The sequence below is a fragment of the Cololabis saira genome, unplaced genomic scaffold, assembly GCF_033807715.1.
Source record: "Cololabis saira isolate AMF1-May2022 unplaced genomic scaffold, fColSai1.1 scf032, whole genome shotgun sequence".
NCBI lineage: Eukaryota > Metazoa > Chordata > Actinopteri > Beloniformes > Belonidae > Cololabis > Cololabis saira.
The window spans coordinates 278,742-292,466 of record NW_026906196.1 but is presented as its reverse complement, the minus strand read 5'-3'; the positions used below and the strand labels follow the sequence as shown (position 1 = coordinate 292,466).

General features: G+C 45.7%; 40 non-coding genes and 2 pseudogenes across 40 annotated transcripts; all 42 read left to right on the top strand.

The window, feature by feature from the left end:
- The first annotated feature begins 13 nt into the window (after positions 1-13).
- On the top strand, positions 14-132 carry LOC133428975 (5S ribosomal RNA). The gene has a single exon (XR_009773947.1). It is a non-coding gene; the product is annotated as a 5S ribosomal RNA (ribosomal RNA).
- Positions 133-349: 217 nt separating this feature from the next.
- LOC133429044 (5S ribosomal RNA) lies at positions 350-468 on the top strand. The gene has a single exon (XR_009774011.1). It is a non-coding gene; the product is annotated as a 5S ribosomal RNA (ribosomal RNA).
- A 199-nt stretch (positions 469-667) lies between these two features.
- On the top strand, positions 668-786 carry LOC133428974 (5S ribosomal RNA). The gene has a single exon (XR_009773946.1). It is a non-coding gene; the product is annotated as a 5S ribosomal RNA (ribosomal RNA).
- A 218-nt stretch (positions 787-1,004) lies between these two features.
- On the top strand, positions 1,005-1,123 carry LOC133429752 (5S ribosomal RNA). The gene has a single exon (XR_009774666.1). It is a non-coding gene; the product is annotated as a 5S ribosomal RNA (ribosomal RNA).
- A 217-nt stretch (positions 1,124-1,340) lies between these two features.
- LOC133429559 (5S ribosomal RNA) lies at positions 1,341-1,459 on the top strand. The gene has a single exon (XR_009774480.1). It is a non-coding gene; the product is annotated as a 5S ribosomal RNA (ribosomal RNA).
- Positions 1,460-1,658: 199 nt separating this feature from the next.
- LOC133429638 (5S ribosomal RNA) lies at positions 1,659-1,777 on the top strand. The gene has a single exon (XR_009774556.1). It is a non-coding gene; the product is annotated as a 5S ribosomal RNA (ribosomal RNA).
- Positions 1,778-1,976: 199 nt separating this feature from the next.
- Positions 1,977-2,095, top strand: LOC133429731 (5S ribosomal RNA). Its single transcript, XR_009774645.1, has one exon. It is a non-coding gene; the product is annotated as a 5S ribosomal RNA (ribosomal RNA).
- A 217-nt stretch (positions 2,096-2,312) lies between these two features.
- Positions 2,313-2,431, top strand: LOC133429249 (5S ribosomal RNA). The gene has a single exon (XR_009774207.1). It is a non-coding gene; the product is annotated as a 5S ribosomal RNA (ribosomal RNA).
- A 199-nt stretch (positions 2,432-2,630) lies between these two features.
- Positions 2,631-2,749, top strand: LOC133429632 (5S ribosomal RNA). The gene has a single exon (XR_009774550.1). It is a non-coding gene; the product is annotated as a 5S ribosomal RNA (ribosomal RNA).
- A 217-nt stretch (positions 2,750-2,966) lies between these two features.
- LOC133429443 (5S ribosomal RNA) lies at positions 2,967-3,085 on the top strand. Its single transcript, XR_009774370.1, has one exon. It is a non-coding gene; the product is annotated as a 5S ribosomal RNA (ribosomal RNA).
- Positions 3,086-3,284: 199 nt separating this feature from the next.
- Positions 3,285-3,403, top strand: LOC133429719 (5S ribosomal RNA). Its single transcript, XR_009774634.1, has one exon. It is a non-coding gene; the product is annotated as a 5S ribosomal RNA (ribosomal RNA).
- A 217-nt stretch (positions 3,404-3,620) lies between these two features.
- LOC133429747 (5S ribosomal RNA) lies at positions 3,621-3,739 on the top strand. The gene has a single exon (XR_009774661.1). It is a non-coding gene; the product is annotated as a 5S ribosomal RNA (ribosomal RNA).
- Positions 3,740-3,956: 217 nt separating this feature from the next.
- On the top strand, positions 3,957-4,075 carry LOC133429630 (5S ribosomal RNA). The gene has a single exon (XR_009774549.1). It is a non-coding gene; the product is annotated as a 5S ribosomal RNA (ribosomal RNA).
- A 217-nt stretch (positions 4,076-4,292) lies between these two features.
- LOC133429709 (5S ribosomal RNA) lies at positions 4,293-4,411 on the top strand. The gene has a single exon (XR_009774625.1). It is a non-coding gene; the product is annotated as a 5S ribosomal RNA (ribosomal RNA).
- Positions 4,412-4,610: 199 nt separating this feature from the next.
- LOC133429706 (5S ribosomal RNA) lies at positions 4,611-4,729 on the top strand. Its single transcript, XR_009774622.1, has one exon. It is a non-coding gene; the product is annotated as a 5S ribosomal RNA (ribosomal RNA).
- A 217-nt stretch (positions 4,730-4,946) lies between these two features.
- LOC133429161 (5S ribosomal RNA) lies at positions 4,947-5,065 on the top strand. Its single transcript, XR_009774124.1, has one exon. It is a non-coding gene; the product is annotated as a 5S ribosomal RNA (ribosomal RNA).
- Positions 5,066-5,264: 199 nt separating this feature from the next.
- Positions 5,265-5,383, top strand: LOC133429584 (5S ribosomal RNA). Its single transcript, XR_009774504.1, has one exon. It is a non-coding gene; the product is annotated as a 5S ribosomal RNA (ribosomal RNA).
- Positions 5,384-5,600: 217 nt separating this feature from the next.
- Positions 5,601-5,719, top strand: LOC133429238 (5S ribosomal RNA). The gene has a single exon (XR_009774196.1). It is a non-coding gene; the product is annotated as a 5S ribosomal RNA (ribosomal RNA).
- A 199-nt stretch (positions 5,720-5,918) lies between these two features.
- Positions 5,919-6,037, top strand: LOC133429695 (5S ribosomal RNA). The gene has a single exon (XR_009774611.1). It is a non-coding gene; the product is annotated as a 5S ribosomal RNA (ribosomal RNA).
- A 217-nt stretch (positions 6,038-6,254) lies between these two features.
- Positions 6,255-6,373, top strand: LOC133428985 (5S ribosomal RNA). Its single transcript, XR_009773956.1, has one exon. It is a non-coding gene; the product is annotated as a 5S ribosomal RNA (ribosomal RNA).
- Positions 6,374-6,590: 217 nt separating this feature from the next.
- On the top strand, positions 6,591-6,709 carry LOC133429163 (5S ribosomal RNA). The gene has a single exon (XR_009774126.1). It is a non-coding gene; the product is annotated as a 5S ribosomal RNA (ribosomal RNA).
- Positions 6,710-6,908: 199 nt separating this feature from the next.
- LOC133429490 (5S ribosomal RNA) lies at positions 6,909-7,027 on the top strand. Its single transcript, XR_009774414.1, has one exon. It is a non-coding gene; the product is annotated as a 5S ribosomal RNA (ribosomal RNA).
- A 217-nt stretch (positions 7,028-7,244) lies between these two features.
- LOC133429615 (5S ribosomal RNA) lies at positions 7,245-7,363 on the top strand. Its single transcript, XR_009774534.1, has one exon. It is a non-coding gene; the product is annotated as a 5S ribosomal RNA (ribosomal RNA).
- A 199-nt stretch (positions 7,364-7,562) lies between these two features.
- LOC133429682 (5S ribosomal RNA) lies at positions 7,563-7,681 on the top strand. The gene has a single exon (XR_009774599.1). It is a non-coding gene; the product is annotated as a 5S ribosomal RNA (ribosomal RNA).
- A 217-nt stretch (positions 7,682-7,898) lies between these two features.
- Positions 7,899-8,017, top strand: LOC133429479 (5S ribosomal RNA). Its single transcript, XR_009774404.1, has one exon. It is a non-coding gene; the product is annotated as a 5S ribosomal RNA (ribosomal RNA).
- Positions 8,018-8,234: 217 nt separating this feature from the next.
- LOC133429246 (5S ribosomal RNA) lies at positions 8,235-8,353 on the top strand. The gene has a single exon (XR_009774204.1). It is a non-coding gene; the product is annotated as a 5S ribosomal RNA (ribosomal RNA).
- A 199-nt stretch (positions 8,354-8,552) lies between these two features.
- On the top strand, positions 8,553-8,671 carry LOC133428973 (5S ribosomal RNA). Its single transcript, XR_009773945.1, has one exon. It is a non-coding gene; the product is annotated as a 5S ribosomal RNA (ribosomal RNA).
- Positions 8,672-8,888: 217 nt separating this feature from the next.
- LOC133429237 (5S ribosomal RNA) lies at positions 8,889-9,007 on the top strand. Its single transcript, XR_009774195.1, has one exon. It is a non-coding gene; the product is annotated as a 5S ribosomal RNA (ribosomal RNA).
- Positions 9,008-9,206: 199 nt separating this feature from the next.
- Positions 9,207-9,325, top strand: LOC133429671 (5S ribosomal RNA). Its single transcript, XR_009774588.1, has one exon. It is a non-coding gene; the product is annotated as a 5S ribosomal RNA (ribosomal RNA).
- A 199-nt stretch (positions 9,326-9,524) lies between these two features.
- Positions 9,525-9,643, top strand: LOC133429660 (5S ribosomal RNA). The gene has a single exon (XR_009774577.1). It is a non-coding gene; the product is annotated as a 5S ribosomal RNA (ribosomal RNA).
- A 217-nt stretch (positions 9,644-9,860) lies between these two features.
- On the top strand, positions 9,861-9,979 carry LOC133429253 (5S ribosomal RNA). Its single transcript, XR_009774211.1, has one exon. It is a non-coding gene; the product is annotated as a 5S ribosomal RNA (ribosomal RNA).
- A 199-nt stretch (positions 9,980-10,178) lies between these two features.
- LOC133428992 (5S ribosomal RNA) lies at positions 10,179-10,297 on the top strand. Its single transcript, XR_009773963.1, has one exon. It is a non-coding gene; the product is annotated as a 5S ribosomal RNA (ribosomal RNA).
- A 199-nt stretch (positions 10,298-10,496) lies between these two features.
- On the top strand, positions 10,497-10,615 carry LOC133429649 (5S ribosomal RNA). Its single transcript, XR_009774566.1, has one exon. It is a non-coding gene; the product is annotated as a 5S ribosomal RNA (ribosomal RNA).
- Positions 10,616-10,831: 216 nt separating this feature from the next.
- On the top strand, positions 10,832-10,950 carry LOC133429019 (5S ribosomal RNA). Its single transcript, XR_009773989.1, has one exon. It is a non-coding gene; the product is annotated as a 5S ribosomal RNA (ribosomal RNA).
- Positions 10,951-11,149: 199 nt separating this feature from the next.
- Positions 11,150-11,268, top strand: LOC133429637 (5S ribosomal RNA). Its single transcript, XR_009774555.1, has one exon. It is a non-coding gene; the product is annotated as a 5S ribosomal RNA (ribosomal RNA).
- Positions 11,269-11,485: 217 nt separating this feature from the next.
- On the top strand, positions 11,486-11,604 carry LOC133429273 (5S ribosomal RNA; annotated as a pseudogene).
- A 199-nt stretch (positions 11,605-11,803) lies between these two features.
- Positions 11,804-11,922, top strand: LOC133429759 (5S ribosomal RNA). The gene has a single exon (XR_009774673.1). It is a non-coding gene; the product is annotated as a 5S ribosomal RNA (ribosomal RNA).
- A 199-nt stretch (positions 11,923-12,121) lies between these two features.
- LOC133429499 (5S ribosomal RNA) lies at positions 12,122-12,240 on the top strand. The gene has a single exon (XR_009774422.1). It is a non-coding gene; the product is annotated as a 5S ribosomal RNA (ribosomal RNA).
- A 217-nt stretch (positions 12,241-12,457) lies between these two features.
- On the top strand, positions 12,458-12,576 carry LOC133429625 (5S ribosomal RNA). The gene has a single exon (XR_009774544.1). It is a non-coding gene; the product is annotated as a 5S ribosomal RNA (ribosomal RNA).
- Positions 12,577-12,775: 199 nt separating this feature from the next.
- On the top strand, positions 12,776-12,894 carry LOC133429764 (5S ribosomal RNA). The gene has a single exon (XR_009774677.1). It is a non-coding gene; the product is annotated as a 5S ribosomal RNA (ribosomal RNA).
- A 199-nt stretch (positions 12,895-13,093) lies between these two features.
- On the top strand, positions 13,094-13,212 carry LOC133429614 (5S ribosomal RNA). The gene has a single exon (XR_009774533.1). It is a non-coding gene; the product is annotated as a 5S ribosomal RNA (ribosomal RNA).
- A 199-nt stretch (positions 13,213-13,411) lies between these two features.
- Positions 13,412-13,530, top strand: LOC133429259 (5S ribosomal RNA; annotated as a pseudogene).
- Positions 13,531-13,725: the final 195 nt, after the last annotated feature.

Below are 13,725 nucleotides of genomic sequence, written 5' to 3'. Positions count from 1 at the left end.
AGCTGCAGCTTCTGCTTACGGCCATACCAGCCTGGATGCGCCCGATCTCGTCTGATCTCGGAAGCTAAGCAGGGTCGGGCCTGGTTAGTACTTGGATGGGAGACCGCCTGGGAATACAAGGTGCTGTAAGCTTTTTCAACCAGCAGTGAGCGCTCTCGCTTAATCTACCCACACATATTTCAACGTGGTAACAGCGACAGCTCACGTCCAAAAGTGTTTTTCACATGGTTAAGGCACTTTAACTCCAACAAATAAGCGCTTCTAAATTATTATCACCAACAAATCAATGACTTATATTATATGACTTATCTTCAACTCCATATAAGAAGTATTTCAAGCTGCAGCTTCAGCTTATGGCCATACCAGCCTGGATGCGCCTGATCTCGTCTGATCTCGGAAGCTAAGCAGGGTAGGGCCTGGTTAGTACTTGGATGGGAGACCGCCTGGGAATACCAGGTGCTGCAAGCTTTTTCAACCAGCAGAGAGCGCTCTCGCTTAATCTACCCACACATATTTCAACGTGGTAAGAGCGACAGCTCACGTCCAAAAGTGTTTTGCACATGGTTAAGGCACTTTAACTCCAACAAATAAAACCAACAAATCCATGACTTATATTCTATGACCCATCTTCAACTCCATATAAGAGGTATTTCAAGCTGCAGCTTCTGCTTACGGCCATACCAGCCTGGATGCGCCCGATCTCGTCTGATCTCGGAAGCTAAGCAGGGTCGGGCCTGGTTAGTACTTGGATGGGAGACCGCCTGGGAATACAAGGTGCTGTAAGCTTTTTCAACCAGCAGAGAGCGCTCTCGCTTAATCTACCCACACATATTTCAACGTGGTAACAGCGACAGCTCACGTTCCAAAAGTGTTTTTCACATGGTTAAGGCACTTTAACTCCAACAAATAAGCGCTTCTAAATTATTATCACCAACAAATCAATGACTTATATTATATGACTTATCTTCAACTCAATATAAGAGGTATTTCAAGCAGCAGCTTCTGCTTACGGCCATACCAGCCTGGATGCGCCCGATCTTGTCTGATCTCGGAAGCTAAGCAGGGTCGGGCCCGGTTAGTACTTGGATGGGAGACCGCCTGGGAATACCAGGTGCTGTAAGCATTTTCAACCAGCAGAGAGCGCTCTCGCTTAATCTACCCACACATATTTCAACGTGGTAACAGCGACAGCTCACGTCCTAAAGTGTTTTGCACATGGTTAAGGCACTTTAACTCCAACAAATAAGCGCTTCTAAATTATTATCACCAACAAATCAATGACTTATATTATATGACTTATCTTCAACTCCATATAAGAGGTATTTCAAGCTGCAGCTCCAGCTTACGGCCATACCTGCCTGGACGCGCCCGATCTCGTCTGATCTCGGAAGCTAAGCAGGGTCGGGCCTGGTTAGTACTTGGATGGGAGACCGCCTGGGAATATCAGGTGCTGTAAGCTTTTTCAACCAGCAGAGAGCGCTCTCGCTTAATCTACCCACACATATTTCAACGTGGTAACAGCGACAGCTCACGTCCTAAAGTGTTTTGCACATGGTTAAGGCACTTTAACTCCAACAAATAAAACCAACAAATCAATGACTTATATTATATGACTTATCTTCAACTCCATATAAGAGGTATTTCAAGCAGCAGCTTCTGCTTACGGCCATACCAGCCTGGATGCGCCCGATCTTGTCTGATCTCGGAAGCTAAGCAGGGTCGGGCCTGGTTAGTACTTGGATGGGAGACCGCCTGGGAATACCAGGTGCTGTAAGCTTTTTCAACCAGCAGAGAGCGCTCTCGCTTAATCTACCCACACATATTTCAACGTGGTAACAGCGACAGCTCACGTCCTAAAGTGTTTTGCACATGGTTAAGGCACTTTAACTCCAACAAATAAAACCAACAAATCAATGACTTATATGCTATGACTTATCTTCAACTCCATATAAAAGGTATTTCAAGCTGCAGCTTCTGCTTACGGCCATACCAGCCTGGATGCGCCCGATCTCGTCTGATCTCGGAAGCTAAGCAGGGTCGGGCCTGGTTAGTACTTGGATGGGAGACCGCCTGGGAATACCAGGTGCTGTAAGCTTTTTCAACCAGCAGAGAGCGCTCTCGCTTAGTCTACCCACACATATTTCAACGTGGTAACAGCGACAGCTCACGTCCTAAAGTGTTTTGCACATGGTTAAGGCACTTTAACTCCAACAAATATGCGCTTCTAAATTATTATCACCAACAAATCAATGACTTATATTATATGACTTATCTTCAACTCCATATAAGAGGTATTTCAAGCTGCAGCTTCAGCTTATGGCCATACCAGCCTGGATGCGCCCGATCTCGTCTGATCTCGGAAGCTAAGCAGGGTCAGGCCTGGTTAGGACTTGGATGGGAGACCGCCTGGGAATATCAGGTGCTGTAAGCTTTTTCAACCAGCAGAGAGCGCTCTCGCTTAATCTACCCACACATATTTCAACGTGGTAACAGCGACAGCTCACGTCCTAAAGTGTTTTGCACATGGTTAAGGCACTTTAACTCCAACAAATAAAACCAACAAATCGCTGACTTATATTCTATGACTTATCTTCAACTCCATATAAGAGGTATTTCAAGCAGCAGATTCTGCTTACGGCCATACCAGCCTGGATGCGCCCGATCTCGTCTGATCTCGGAAGCTAAGCAGGGTCGGGCCTGGTTAGTACTTGGATGGGAGACCGCCTCGGAATACCAGGTGCTGTAAGCATTTTCAACCAGCAGAGAGCGCTCTCGCTTAATCTACCTACACATATTTCAACGTGGTAACAGCGACAGCTCACGTCCTAAAGTGTTTTGCACATGGTTAAGGTACTTTAACTCCAACAAATAAGCGCTTCTAAATTATTATCACCAACAAATCAATGACTTGTATTATATGACTTATCTTCAACTCCATATAAGAAGTATTTCAATCTGCAGCTTCAGCTTATGGCCATACCAGCCTGGATGCGCCCGATCTCGTCTGATCTCGGAAGCTAAGCAGGGTAGGGCCTGGTTAGTACTTGGATGGGAGACCGCCTGGGAATACCAGGTGCTGTAAGCTTTTTCAACCAGCAGAGAGCGCTCTCGCTTAATCTACCCACACATATTTCAACGTGGTAAGAGCGACAGCTCACGTCCAAAAGTGTTTTGCACATGGTTAAGGCACTTTAACTCCAACAAATAAAACCAACAAATCAATGACTTATATTCTATGACTTATCTTCAACTCCATATAAGAGGTATTTCAAGCTGCAGCTTCTGCTTACGGCCATACCAGCCTGGATGCGCCCGATCTCGTCTGATCTCGGAAGCTAAGCAGGGTCGGGCCTGGTTAGTACTTGGATGGGAGACCGCCTGGGAATACCAGGTGCTGTAAGCTTTTTCAACCAGCAGAGAGCGCTCTCGCTTAATCTACCCACACATATTTCAACGTGGTAACAGCGACAGCTCACGTCCAAAAGTGTTTTTCACATGGTTAAGGCACTTTAACTCCAACAAATAAGCGCTTCTAAATTATTATCACCAACAAATCAATGACTTATATTATATGACTTATCTTCAACTCCATATAAGAGGTATTTCAAGCAGCAGCTTCTGCTTACGGCCATACCAGCCTGGATGCGCCCGATCTTGTCTGACCTCGGAAGCTAAGCAGGGTCGGGCCTGGTTAGTACTTGGATGGGAGACCGCCTGGGAATACCAGGTGCTGTAAGCTTTTTCAACCAGCAGAGAGCGCTCTCGCTTAATCTACCCACACATATTTCAACGTGGTAACAGCGACAGCTCACGTCCTAAAGTGTTTTGCACATGGTTAAGGCACTTTAACTCCAACAAATAAGCGCTTCTAAATTATTATCACCAACAAATCAATGACTTATATTCTATGACTTATCTTCAACTCCATATAAGAGGTATTTCAAGCAGCAGCTTCTGCTTACGGCCATACCAGCCTGGATGCGCCCGATCTCGTCTGATCTCGGAAGCTAAGCAGGGTCGGGCCTGGTTAGTACTTGGATGGGAGACCGCCTCGGAATACCAGGTGCTGTAAGCATTTTCAACCAGCAGAGAGCGCTCTCGCTTAATCTACCTACACATATTTCAACGTGGTAACAGCGACAGCTCACGTCCTAAAGTGTTTTGCACATGGTTAAGGCACTTTAACTCCAACAAATAAGCGCTTCTAAATTATTATCACCAACAAATCAATGACTTGTATTATATGACTTATCTTCAACTCCATATAAGAAGTATTTCAATCTGCAGCTTCAGCTTATGGCCATACCAGCCTGGATGCGCCCGATCTCGTCTGATCTCGGAAGCTAAGCAGGGTAGGGCCTGGTTAGTACTTGGATGGGAGACCGCCTGGGAATACCAGGTGCTCTAAGCTTTTTCAACCAGCAGAGAGCGCTCTCGCTTAATCTACCCACACATATTTCAACGTGGTAAGAGCGACAGCTCACGTCCAAAAGTGTTTTGCACATGGTTAAGGCACTTTAACTCCAACAAATAAAACCAACAAATCAATGACTTATATTCTATGACTTATCTTCAACTCCATATAAGAGGTATTTCAAGCTGCAGCTTCTGCTTACGGCCATACCAGCCTGGATGCGCCCGATCTCGTCTGATCTCGGAAGCTAAGCAGGGTCGGGCCTGGTTAGTACTTGGATGGGAGACCGCCTGGGAATACCAGGTGCTGTAAGCTTTTTCAACCAGCAGAGAGCGCTCTCGCTTAATCTACCCACACATATTTCAACGTGGTAACAGCGACAGCTCACGTCCAAAAGTGTTTTTCACATGGTTAAGGCACTTTAACTCCAACAAATAAGCGCTTCTAAATTATTATCACCAACAAATCAATGACTTATATTATATGACTTATCTTCAACTCCATATAAGAGGTATTTCAAGCAGCAGCTTCTGCTTACGGCCATACCAGCCTGGATGCGCCCGATCTTGTCTGACCTCGGAAGCTAAGCAGGGTCGGCCCTGGTTAGTACTTGGATGGGAGACCGCCTGGGAATACCAGGTGCTGTAAGCTTTTTCAACCAGCAGAGAGCGCTCTCGCTTAATCTACCCACACATATTTCAACGTGGTAACAGCGACAGCTCACGTCCTAAAGTGTTTTGCACATGGCTAAGGCACTTTAACTCCAACAAATAAAACCAACAAATCAATGACTTATATTCTATGACTTATCTTCAACTCCATATAAGAGGTATTTCAAGCAGCAGCTTCTGCTTACGGCCATACCAGCCTGGATCCGCCCGATCTCGTCTGATCTCGGAAGCTAAGCAGGGTCGGGCCTGGTTAGTACCTGGATGGGAGACCGCCTGGGAATACCAGGTGCTGTAAGCTTTTTCAACCAGCAGAGAGCGCTCTCGCTTAATCTACCCACACATATTTCAACGTGGTAACAGCGACAGCTCACGTCCTAAAGTGTTTTGCACATGGTTAAGGCACTTTAACTCCAACAAATATGCGCTTCTAAATTATTATCACCAACAAATCAATGACTTATATTATATGACTTATCTTCAACTCCATATAAGAGGTATTTCAAGCTGCAGCTTCAGCTTATGGCCATACCAGCCTGGATGCGCCCGATCTCGTCTGATCTCGGAAGCTAAGCAGGGTCAGGCCTGGTTAGGACTTGGATGGGAGACCGCCTGGGAATACCAGGTGCTGTAAGCTTTTTCAACCAGCAGAGAGCGCTCTCGCTTAATCTACCCACACATATTTCAACGTGGTAACAGCGACAGCTCACGTCCTAAAGTGTTTTGCACATGGTTAAGGCACTTTAACTCCAACAAATAAAACCAACAAATCAATGACTTATATGCTATGACTTATCTTCAACTCCATATAAGAGGTATTTCAAGCTGCAGCTTCTGCTTACGGCCATACCAGCCTGGATGCGCCCGATCTCGTCTGATCTCGGAAGCTAAGCAGGGTCGGGCCTGGTTAGTACTTGGATGGGAGACCGCCTGGGAATACCAGGTGCTGTAAGCTTCTTCAACCAGCAGAGAACGCTCTCGCTTAATCTAGCCACACATATTTCAACGTGGTAACAGCGACAGCTCACGTCCTAAAGTGTTTTGCACATGGTTAAGGCACTTTAACTCCAACAAATAAGCGCTTCTAAATTATTATCACCAACAAATCAATGACTTATATTTTATGACTTATCTTCAACTCCATATAAGAGGTATTTCAAGCTGCAGCTTCTGCTTACGGCCATACCAGCCTGGATGCGCCCGATCTCATCTGATCTCGGAAGCTAAGCAGGGTCGGGCCTGGTTAGTACTTGGATGGGAGACCGCCTGGGAATACCAGGTGCTGTAAGCTTTTTCAACCAGCAGAGAGCGCTCTCGCTTAATCTACCCACACATATTTCAACGTGGTAACAGCGACAGCTCACGTCCTAAAGTGTTTTTCACATGGTTAAGGCACTTTAACTCCAACAAATATGCGCTTCTAAATTATTATCACCAACAAATCAATGACTTATATTATATGACTTATCTTCAACTCCATATAAGAGGTATTTCAAGCTGCAGCTTCAGCTTACGGCCATACCAGCCTGGATGCGCCCGATCTCGTCTGATCTCGGAAGCTAAGCAGGGTCGGGCCAGGTTAGTACTTGGATAGGAGAACGCCTGGGAATACCAGGTGCTGTAAGCATTTTCAACCAGCAGAGAACGCTCTCGCTTAATCTACCCACACATATTTCAACGTGGTAACAGCGACAGCTCACGTCCTAAAGTGTTTTGCACATGGTTAAGGCACTTTAACTCCTACAAATAAAACCAACAAATCAATGACTTATATTCTATGACTTATCTTCAACTCCATATAAGAGGTATTTCAAGCTGCAGCTTCTGCTTACGGCCATACCAGCCTGGATGCGCCCGATCTCGTCTGATCTCGGAAGCTAAGCAGGGTCGGGCCTGGTTAGTACTTGGATGGGAAACCGCCTGGGAATACCAGGTGCTGTAAGCTTTTTCAACCAGCAGAGAGCGCTCTCGCTTAATCTACCGACACAAATTTCAACGTGGTAACAGCGACAGCTCACGTCCTAAAGTGTTTTGCACATGGTTAAGGCACTTTAACTCCAACAAATAAGCGCTTCTAAATTATTATCACCAACAAATCAATGACTTATATTATATGACTTATCTTCAACTCTATATAAGAGGTATTTCAAGCTGCAACTTCAGCTCACGGCCATACCAGCCTGGATGCGCCCGATCTCGTCTGATCTCGGAAGCTAAGCAGGGTCGGGCCTGGTTAGTACTTGGATGGGAGACCGCCTGGGAATACCAGGTGCTGTAAGCTTTTTCAACCAGCAGAGAGCGCTCTCGCTTAATCTACCCACACATATTTCAACGTGGTAACAGCGACAGCTCACGTCCTAAAGTGTTTTGCACATGGTTAAGGCACTTTAACTCCAACAAATAAAACCAACAAATCAATGACTTATATTCTATGACTTATCTTCAACTCCATATAAGAGGTATTTCAAGCTGCAGCTTCTGCTTACGGCCATACCAGCCTGGATGCGCCCGATCTCGTCTGATCTCGGAAGCTAAGCAGGGTCGGGCCTGGTTAGTACTTGGATGGGAGACCGCCTGGGAATACCAGGTGCTGTAAGCTTTTTCAACCAGCAGAGAGCGCTCTCGCTTAATCTACCCACACATATTTCAACGTGGTAACAGCGACAGCTCACGTCCTAAAGTGTTTTGCACATGGTTAAGGCACTTTAACTCCAACAAATAAGCGCTTCTAAATTATTATCACCAACAAATCAATGACTTATATTATATGACTTATCTTCAACTCCATATAAGAGGTATTTCAAGCTGCAGCTTCAGCTTACGGCCATACCAGCCTGGATGCGCCCGATCTCGTCTGATCTCGGAAGCTAAGCAGGGTCGGGCCTGGTTAGTACTTGGATGGGAGACCGCCTGGGAATATCAGGTGCTGTAAGCTTTTTCAACCAGCAGAGAGCGCTCTTGCTTAATCTACCCACACATATTTCAACGTGGTAACAGCGACAGCTCACGTCCTAAAGTGTTTTGCACATGGTTAAGGCACTTTAACTCCAACAAATATGCGCTTCTAAATTATTATCACCAACAAATCAATGACTTATATTATATGACTTATCTTCAACTCCATATAAGAGGTATTTCAAGCTGCAGCTTCAGCTTATGGCCATACCAGCCTGGATGCGCCCGATCACGTCTGATCTCGGAAGCTAAGCAGGGTCAGGCCTGGTTAGGACTTGGATGGGAGACCGCCTGGGAATACCAGGTGCTGTAAGCTTTTTCAACCAGCAGAGAGCGCTCTCGCTTAATCTACCCACACATATTTCAACGTGGTAACAGCGACAGCTCACGTCCTAAAGTGTTTTGCACATGGTTAAGGCACTTTAACTCCAACAAATAAAACCAACAAATCAATGACTTATATGCTATGACTTATCTTCAACTCCATATAAGAGGTATTTCAAGCTGCAGCTTCTGCTTACGGCCATACAAGCCTGGATGCGCCCGATCTCGTCTGATCTCGGAAGCTAAGCAGGGTCGGGCCTGGTTAGTACTTGGATGGGAGACCGCCTGGGAATACCAGGTGCTGTAAGCTTCTTCAACCAGCAGAGAACGCTCTCGCTTAATCTAGCCACACATATTTCAACGTGGTAACAGCGACAGCTCACGTCCTAAAGTGTTTTGCACATGGTTAAGGCACTTTAACTCCAACAAATATGCGCTTCTAAATTATTATCACCAACAAATCAATGACTTATATTATATGACTTATCTTCAACTCCATATAAGAGGTATTTCAAGCTGCAGCTTCAGCTTATGGCCATACCAGCCTGGATGCGCCCGATCTCGTCTGATCTCGGAAGCTAAGCAGGGTCAGGCCTGGTTAGGACTTGGATGGGAGACCGCCTGGGAATACCAGGTGCTGTAAGCTTTTTCAACCAGCAGAGAGCGCTCTCGCTTAATCTACCCACACATATTTCAACGTGGTAACAGCGACAGCTCACGTCCTAAAGTGTTTTGCACATGGTTAAGGCACTTTAACTCCAACAAATAAAACCAACAAATCAATGACTTATATGCTATGACTTATCTTCAACTCCATATAAGAGGTATTTCAAGCTGCAGATTCTGCTTACGGCCATACCAGCCTGGATGCGCCCGATCTCGTCTGATCTCGGAAGCTAAGCAGGGTCGGGCCTGGTTAGTACTTGGATGGGAGACCGCCTGGGAATACCAGGTGCTGTAAGCTTCTTCAACCAGCAGAGAACGCTCTCGCTTAATCTAGCCACACATATTTCAACGTGGTAACAGCGACAGCTCACGTCCTAAAGTGTTTTGCACATGGTTAAGGCACTTTAACTCCAACAAATAAAACCAACAAATCAATGACTTATATTCTATGACTTATCTTCAACTCCATATAAGAGGTATTTCAAGCTGCAGCTTCTGCTTACGGCCATACCAGCCTGGATGCGCCCGATCTCGTCTGATCTCGGAAGCTAAGCAGGGTCGGGCCTGGTTAGTACTTGGATGGGAGACCGCCTGGGAATACCAGGTGCTGTAAGCTTTTTCAACCAGCAGAGAGCGCTCTCGCTTAATCTACCCACACATATTTCAACGTGGTAACAGCGACAGCTCACGTCCTAAAGTGTTTTGCACATGGTTAAGGCACTTTAACTCCAACAAATAAGCGCTTCTAAATTATTATCACCAACAAATCAATGACTTATATTATATGACTTATCTTCAACTCCATATAAGAGGTATTTCAAGCTGCAGCTTCAGCTTACGGCCATACCAGCCTCGATGCGCCCGATCTTGTCTGATCTCGGAAGCTAAGCAGGGTCGGGCCTGGTTAGTACTTGGATGGGAGACCGCCTGGGAATACCAGGTGCAGTATGCTTTTTCAACCAGCAGAGAACGCTCTCGCTTAATCTACCCACACATATTTCAACGTGGTAACTGCGACAGCTCACGTCCTAAAGTGTTTTGCACATGGTTAAGGCACCTTAACTCCAACAAATAAAACCAACAGATCAATGACTTATATTCTATGACTTATCTTCAACTCCATATAAGAGGTATTTCAAGCTGCAGCTTCCGCTTACGGCCATACCAGCCTGGATGAGCCCGATCTCGTCTGATCTCGGAAGCTAAGCAGGGTCGGGCCTGGTTAGTACTTGGATGGGAAACCGCCTGGGAATACCAGGTGCTGTAAGCTTTTTCAACCAGCAGAGAGCGCTCTCGCTTAATCTACACACACATATTTCAACGTGGTAACAGCGACAGCTCACGTCCTAAAGTGTTTTGCACATGGTTAAGGCACTTTAACTCCAACAAATAAAACCAACAAATCAATGACTTATATTCTATGACTTATCTTCAACTCCCTATAAGAGGTATTTCAAGCTGCAGCTTCTGCTTACGGCCATACCAGCCTGGATGCGCCCGATCTCGTCTGATCTCGGAAGCTAAGCAGGGTCGGGCCTGGTTAGTACTTGGATGGGAGACCGCCTGGGAATACCAGGTGCTGTAAGCTTTTTCAACCAGCAGAGAGCGCTCTCGCTTAATCTACCCACACATATTTCAACGTGGTAACAGCGACAGCTCACGTCCTAAAGTGTTTTGCACATGGTTAAGGCACTTTAACTCCAACAAATAAGCGCTTCTAAATTATTATCACCAACAAATCAATGACTTGTATTATATACTTATCTTCAACTCCATATAAGAAGTATTTCAAGCTGCAGCTTCAGCTTACGGCCATACCAGCCTGGATGCGCCCGATCTCGTCTGATCTCGGAAGCTAAGCAGGGTCGGGCCTGGTTAGTACTTGGATGGGAGACAGCCTGGGAATACCAGGTGCTGTAAGCTTTTTCAACCTGCAGAGAGCGCTCTCGCTTAATCTACCCACACATATTTCAACGTGGTAACAGCGACAGCTCACGTCCTAAAGTGTTTTGCACATGGTTAAGGCACTTTAACTCCAACAAATAAAACCAACAAATCTATGACTTATATTCTATGACTTATCTTCAACTCCATACAAGAGGTATTTCAAGCTGCAGCTTCTGCTTACGGCCATACCAGCCTGGATGCGCCCGATCTCGTCTGATCTCGGAAGCTAAGCAGGGTCGGGCCTGGTTAGTACTTGGATGGGAGACCGCCTGGGAATACCAGGTGCTGTAAGCTTTTTCAACCTGCAGAGAACGCTCTCGCTTAATCTACCCACATATATTTCAACGTGGTAACAGCGAAAGCTCACGTCCTAAAGTGTTTTGCACATGGTTAAGGCACTTTAACTCCAACAAATAAGCGCTTCTAAATTATTATCACCAACAAATCAATGACTTATATTATATGACTTATCTTCAACTCCATATAAGAGGTATTTCAAGCTGCAGCTTCTGCTAACGACCATACCAGCCTGGATGCGCCAGATCTAGTCTGATTTCGGAAGCTAAGCAGGGTCGGGCCTGGTTAGTACTTGGATGGGAGACCGCCTGGGAATACCAGGTGCTGTAAGCTTTTTCAACCAGCAGAGAGCGCTCTCGCTTAATCTACCCACACATATTTCAACGTGGTAACAGCGACAGCTCACGTCCTAAAGTGTTTTGCACATGGTTAAGGCACTTTAACTCCAACAAATAAAACCAACAAATCAATTACTTATATTCTATGACTTATCTTCAACTCCATATAAGAGGTATTTCAAGCTGCAGCTTCTGCTTACGGCCATACCAGCCTGGATGCGCCCGATCTCGTCTGATCTCGGAAGCTAAGCAGGGTCGGGCCTGGTTAGTACTTGGATGGGAGACCGCCTGGGAATACCAGGTGCTTTAAGCTTTTTCAACCAGCAGAGAGCGCTCTCGCTTAATCTACCCACACATATTTCAACGTGGTAAGAGCGACAGCTCACGTCCAAAAGTGTTTTGCACATGGTTAAGGCACTTTAACTCCAACAAATAAAACCAACAAATCAATGACTTATATTCTATGACTTATCTTCAACTCCATATAAGAGGTATTTCAAGCTGCAGCTTCTGCTTACGGCCATACCAGCCTGGATGCGCCCGATCTCATCTGATCTCGGAAGCTAAGCAGGGTCGGGCCTGGTTAGTACTTGGATGGGAGACCGCCTGGGAATACCAGGTGCTGTAAGCATTTTCAACCAGCAGAGAGCGCTCTCGCTTAATCTACCCACACATATTTCAACGTGGTAACAGTGACAGCTCACGTCCAAAAGTGTTTTTCACATGGTTAAGGCACTTTAACTCCAACAAATAAGCGCTTCTAAATTATTATCACCAACAAATCAATGACTTGTATTATATGACTTATCTTCAACTCCATATCAGAGGTATTTCAAGCTGCAGCTTCTGCTTACGGCCATACCAGCCTGGATGCGCCCGATCTCGTCTGATCTCGGAAGCTAAGCAGGGTCGGGCCTGGTTAGTACTTGGATGGGAGACCGCCTGGGAATACCAGGTGCTGTAAGCTTTTTCAACCAGCAGAGAACGGTCTCGCTTAATCTAGCCACACATATTTCAACGTGGTAAGAGCGACAGCTCACGTCCTAAAGTGTTTTGCACATGGTTAAGGCACTTTAACTCCAACAAATAAAACCAACAAATCAATGACTTATATTCTATGACTTATCTTCAACTCCATATAAGAGGTATTTCAAGCTGCAGCTTCTGCTTACGGCCATACCAGCCTGGATGCGCCCGATCTCGTCTGATCTCGGAAGCTAAGCAGGGTCGGGCCTTGTTAGTACTTGGATGGGAGACCGCCTGGGAATACCAGGTGCTGTAAGCTTTTTCAACCAGCAGAGAGCGCTCACGCTTAATCTACCCACACATATTTCAACGTGGTAACAGCGACAGCTCACGTCCTAAAGTGTTTGGCACATGGTTAAGGCACTTTAACTCCAACAAATAAAACAAACAAATCAATGACTTATATTCTATGACTTATCTTCAACTCCATATAAGAGGTATTTCAAGAAGCAGCTTCTGCTTACGGCCATACCAGCCTGGATGCGCCCGATCTCGTCTGATCTCGGAAGCTAAGCAGGGTCGGGCCTGGTTAGTACTTGGATGGGAGACCGCCTGGGAATACCAGGTGCTGTAAGCTTTTTCAACCAGCAGAGAACGCTCTCGCTTAATCTACCCACACATATTTCAACGTGGTAACAGCGACAGCTCACGTCCTAAAGTGTTTTGCACATGGTTAAGGCACTTTAACTCCAACAAATAAAAAAAACAAATCTATGACTTATATTCTATGACTTATCTTCAACTCCATACAAGAGGTATTTCAAGCTGCAGCTTCAGCTTACGGCCATACCAGCCTGGATGCGTCCAATCTCATCTGATCTCGGAAGCTAAGCAGGGTCGGGCCTGGTTAGTACTTGGATGGGAGACCGCCTGGGAATACAGGGTGCTGTAATCTTTTTCAACCAGCAGAGAGCGCTCTCGCTTAATCTACCCACACATATTTCAACGTGGTAACAGCGACAGCTCACGTCCTAAAGTCTTTTGCACATGGTTAAGGCACTTTAACTACAAAAAAAAAAAACAACAAATCTATGACTTATATTCTATGACTTATCTTCAACTCCATACAAGAGGTATTTCAAGCTGCAGC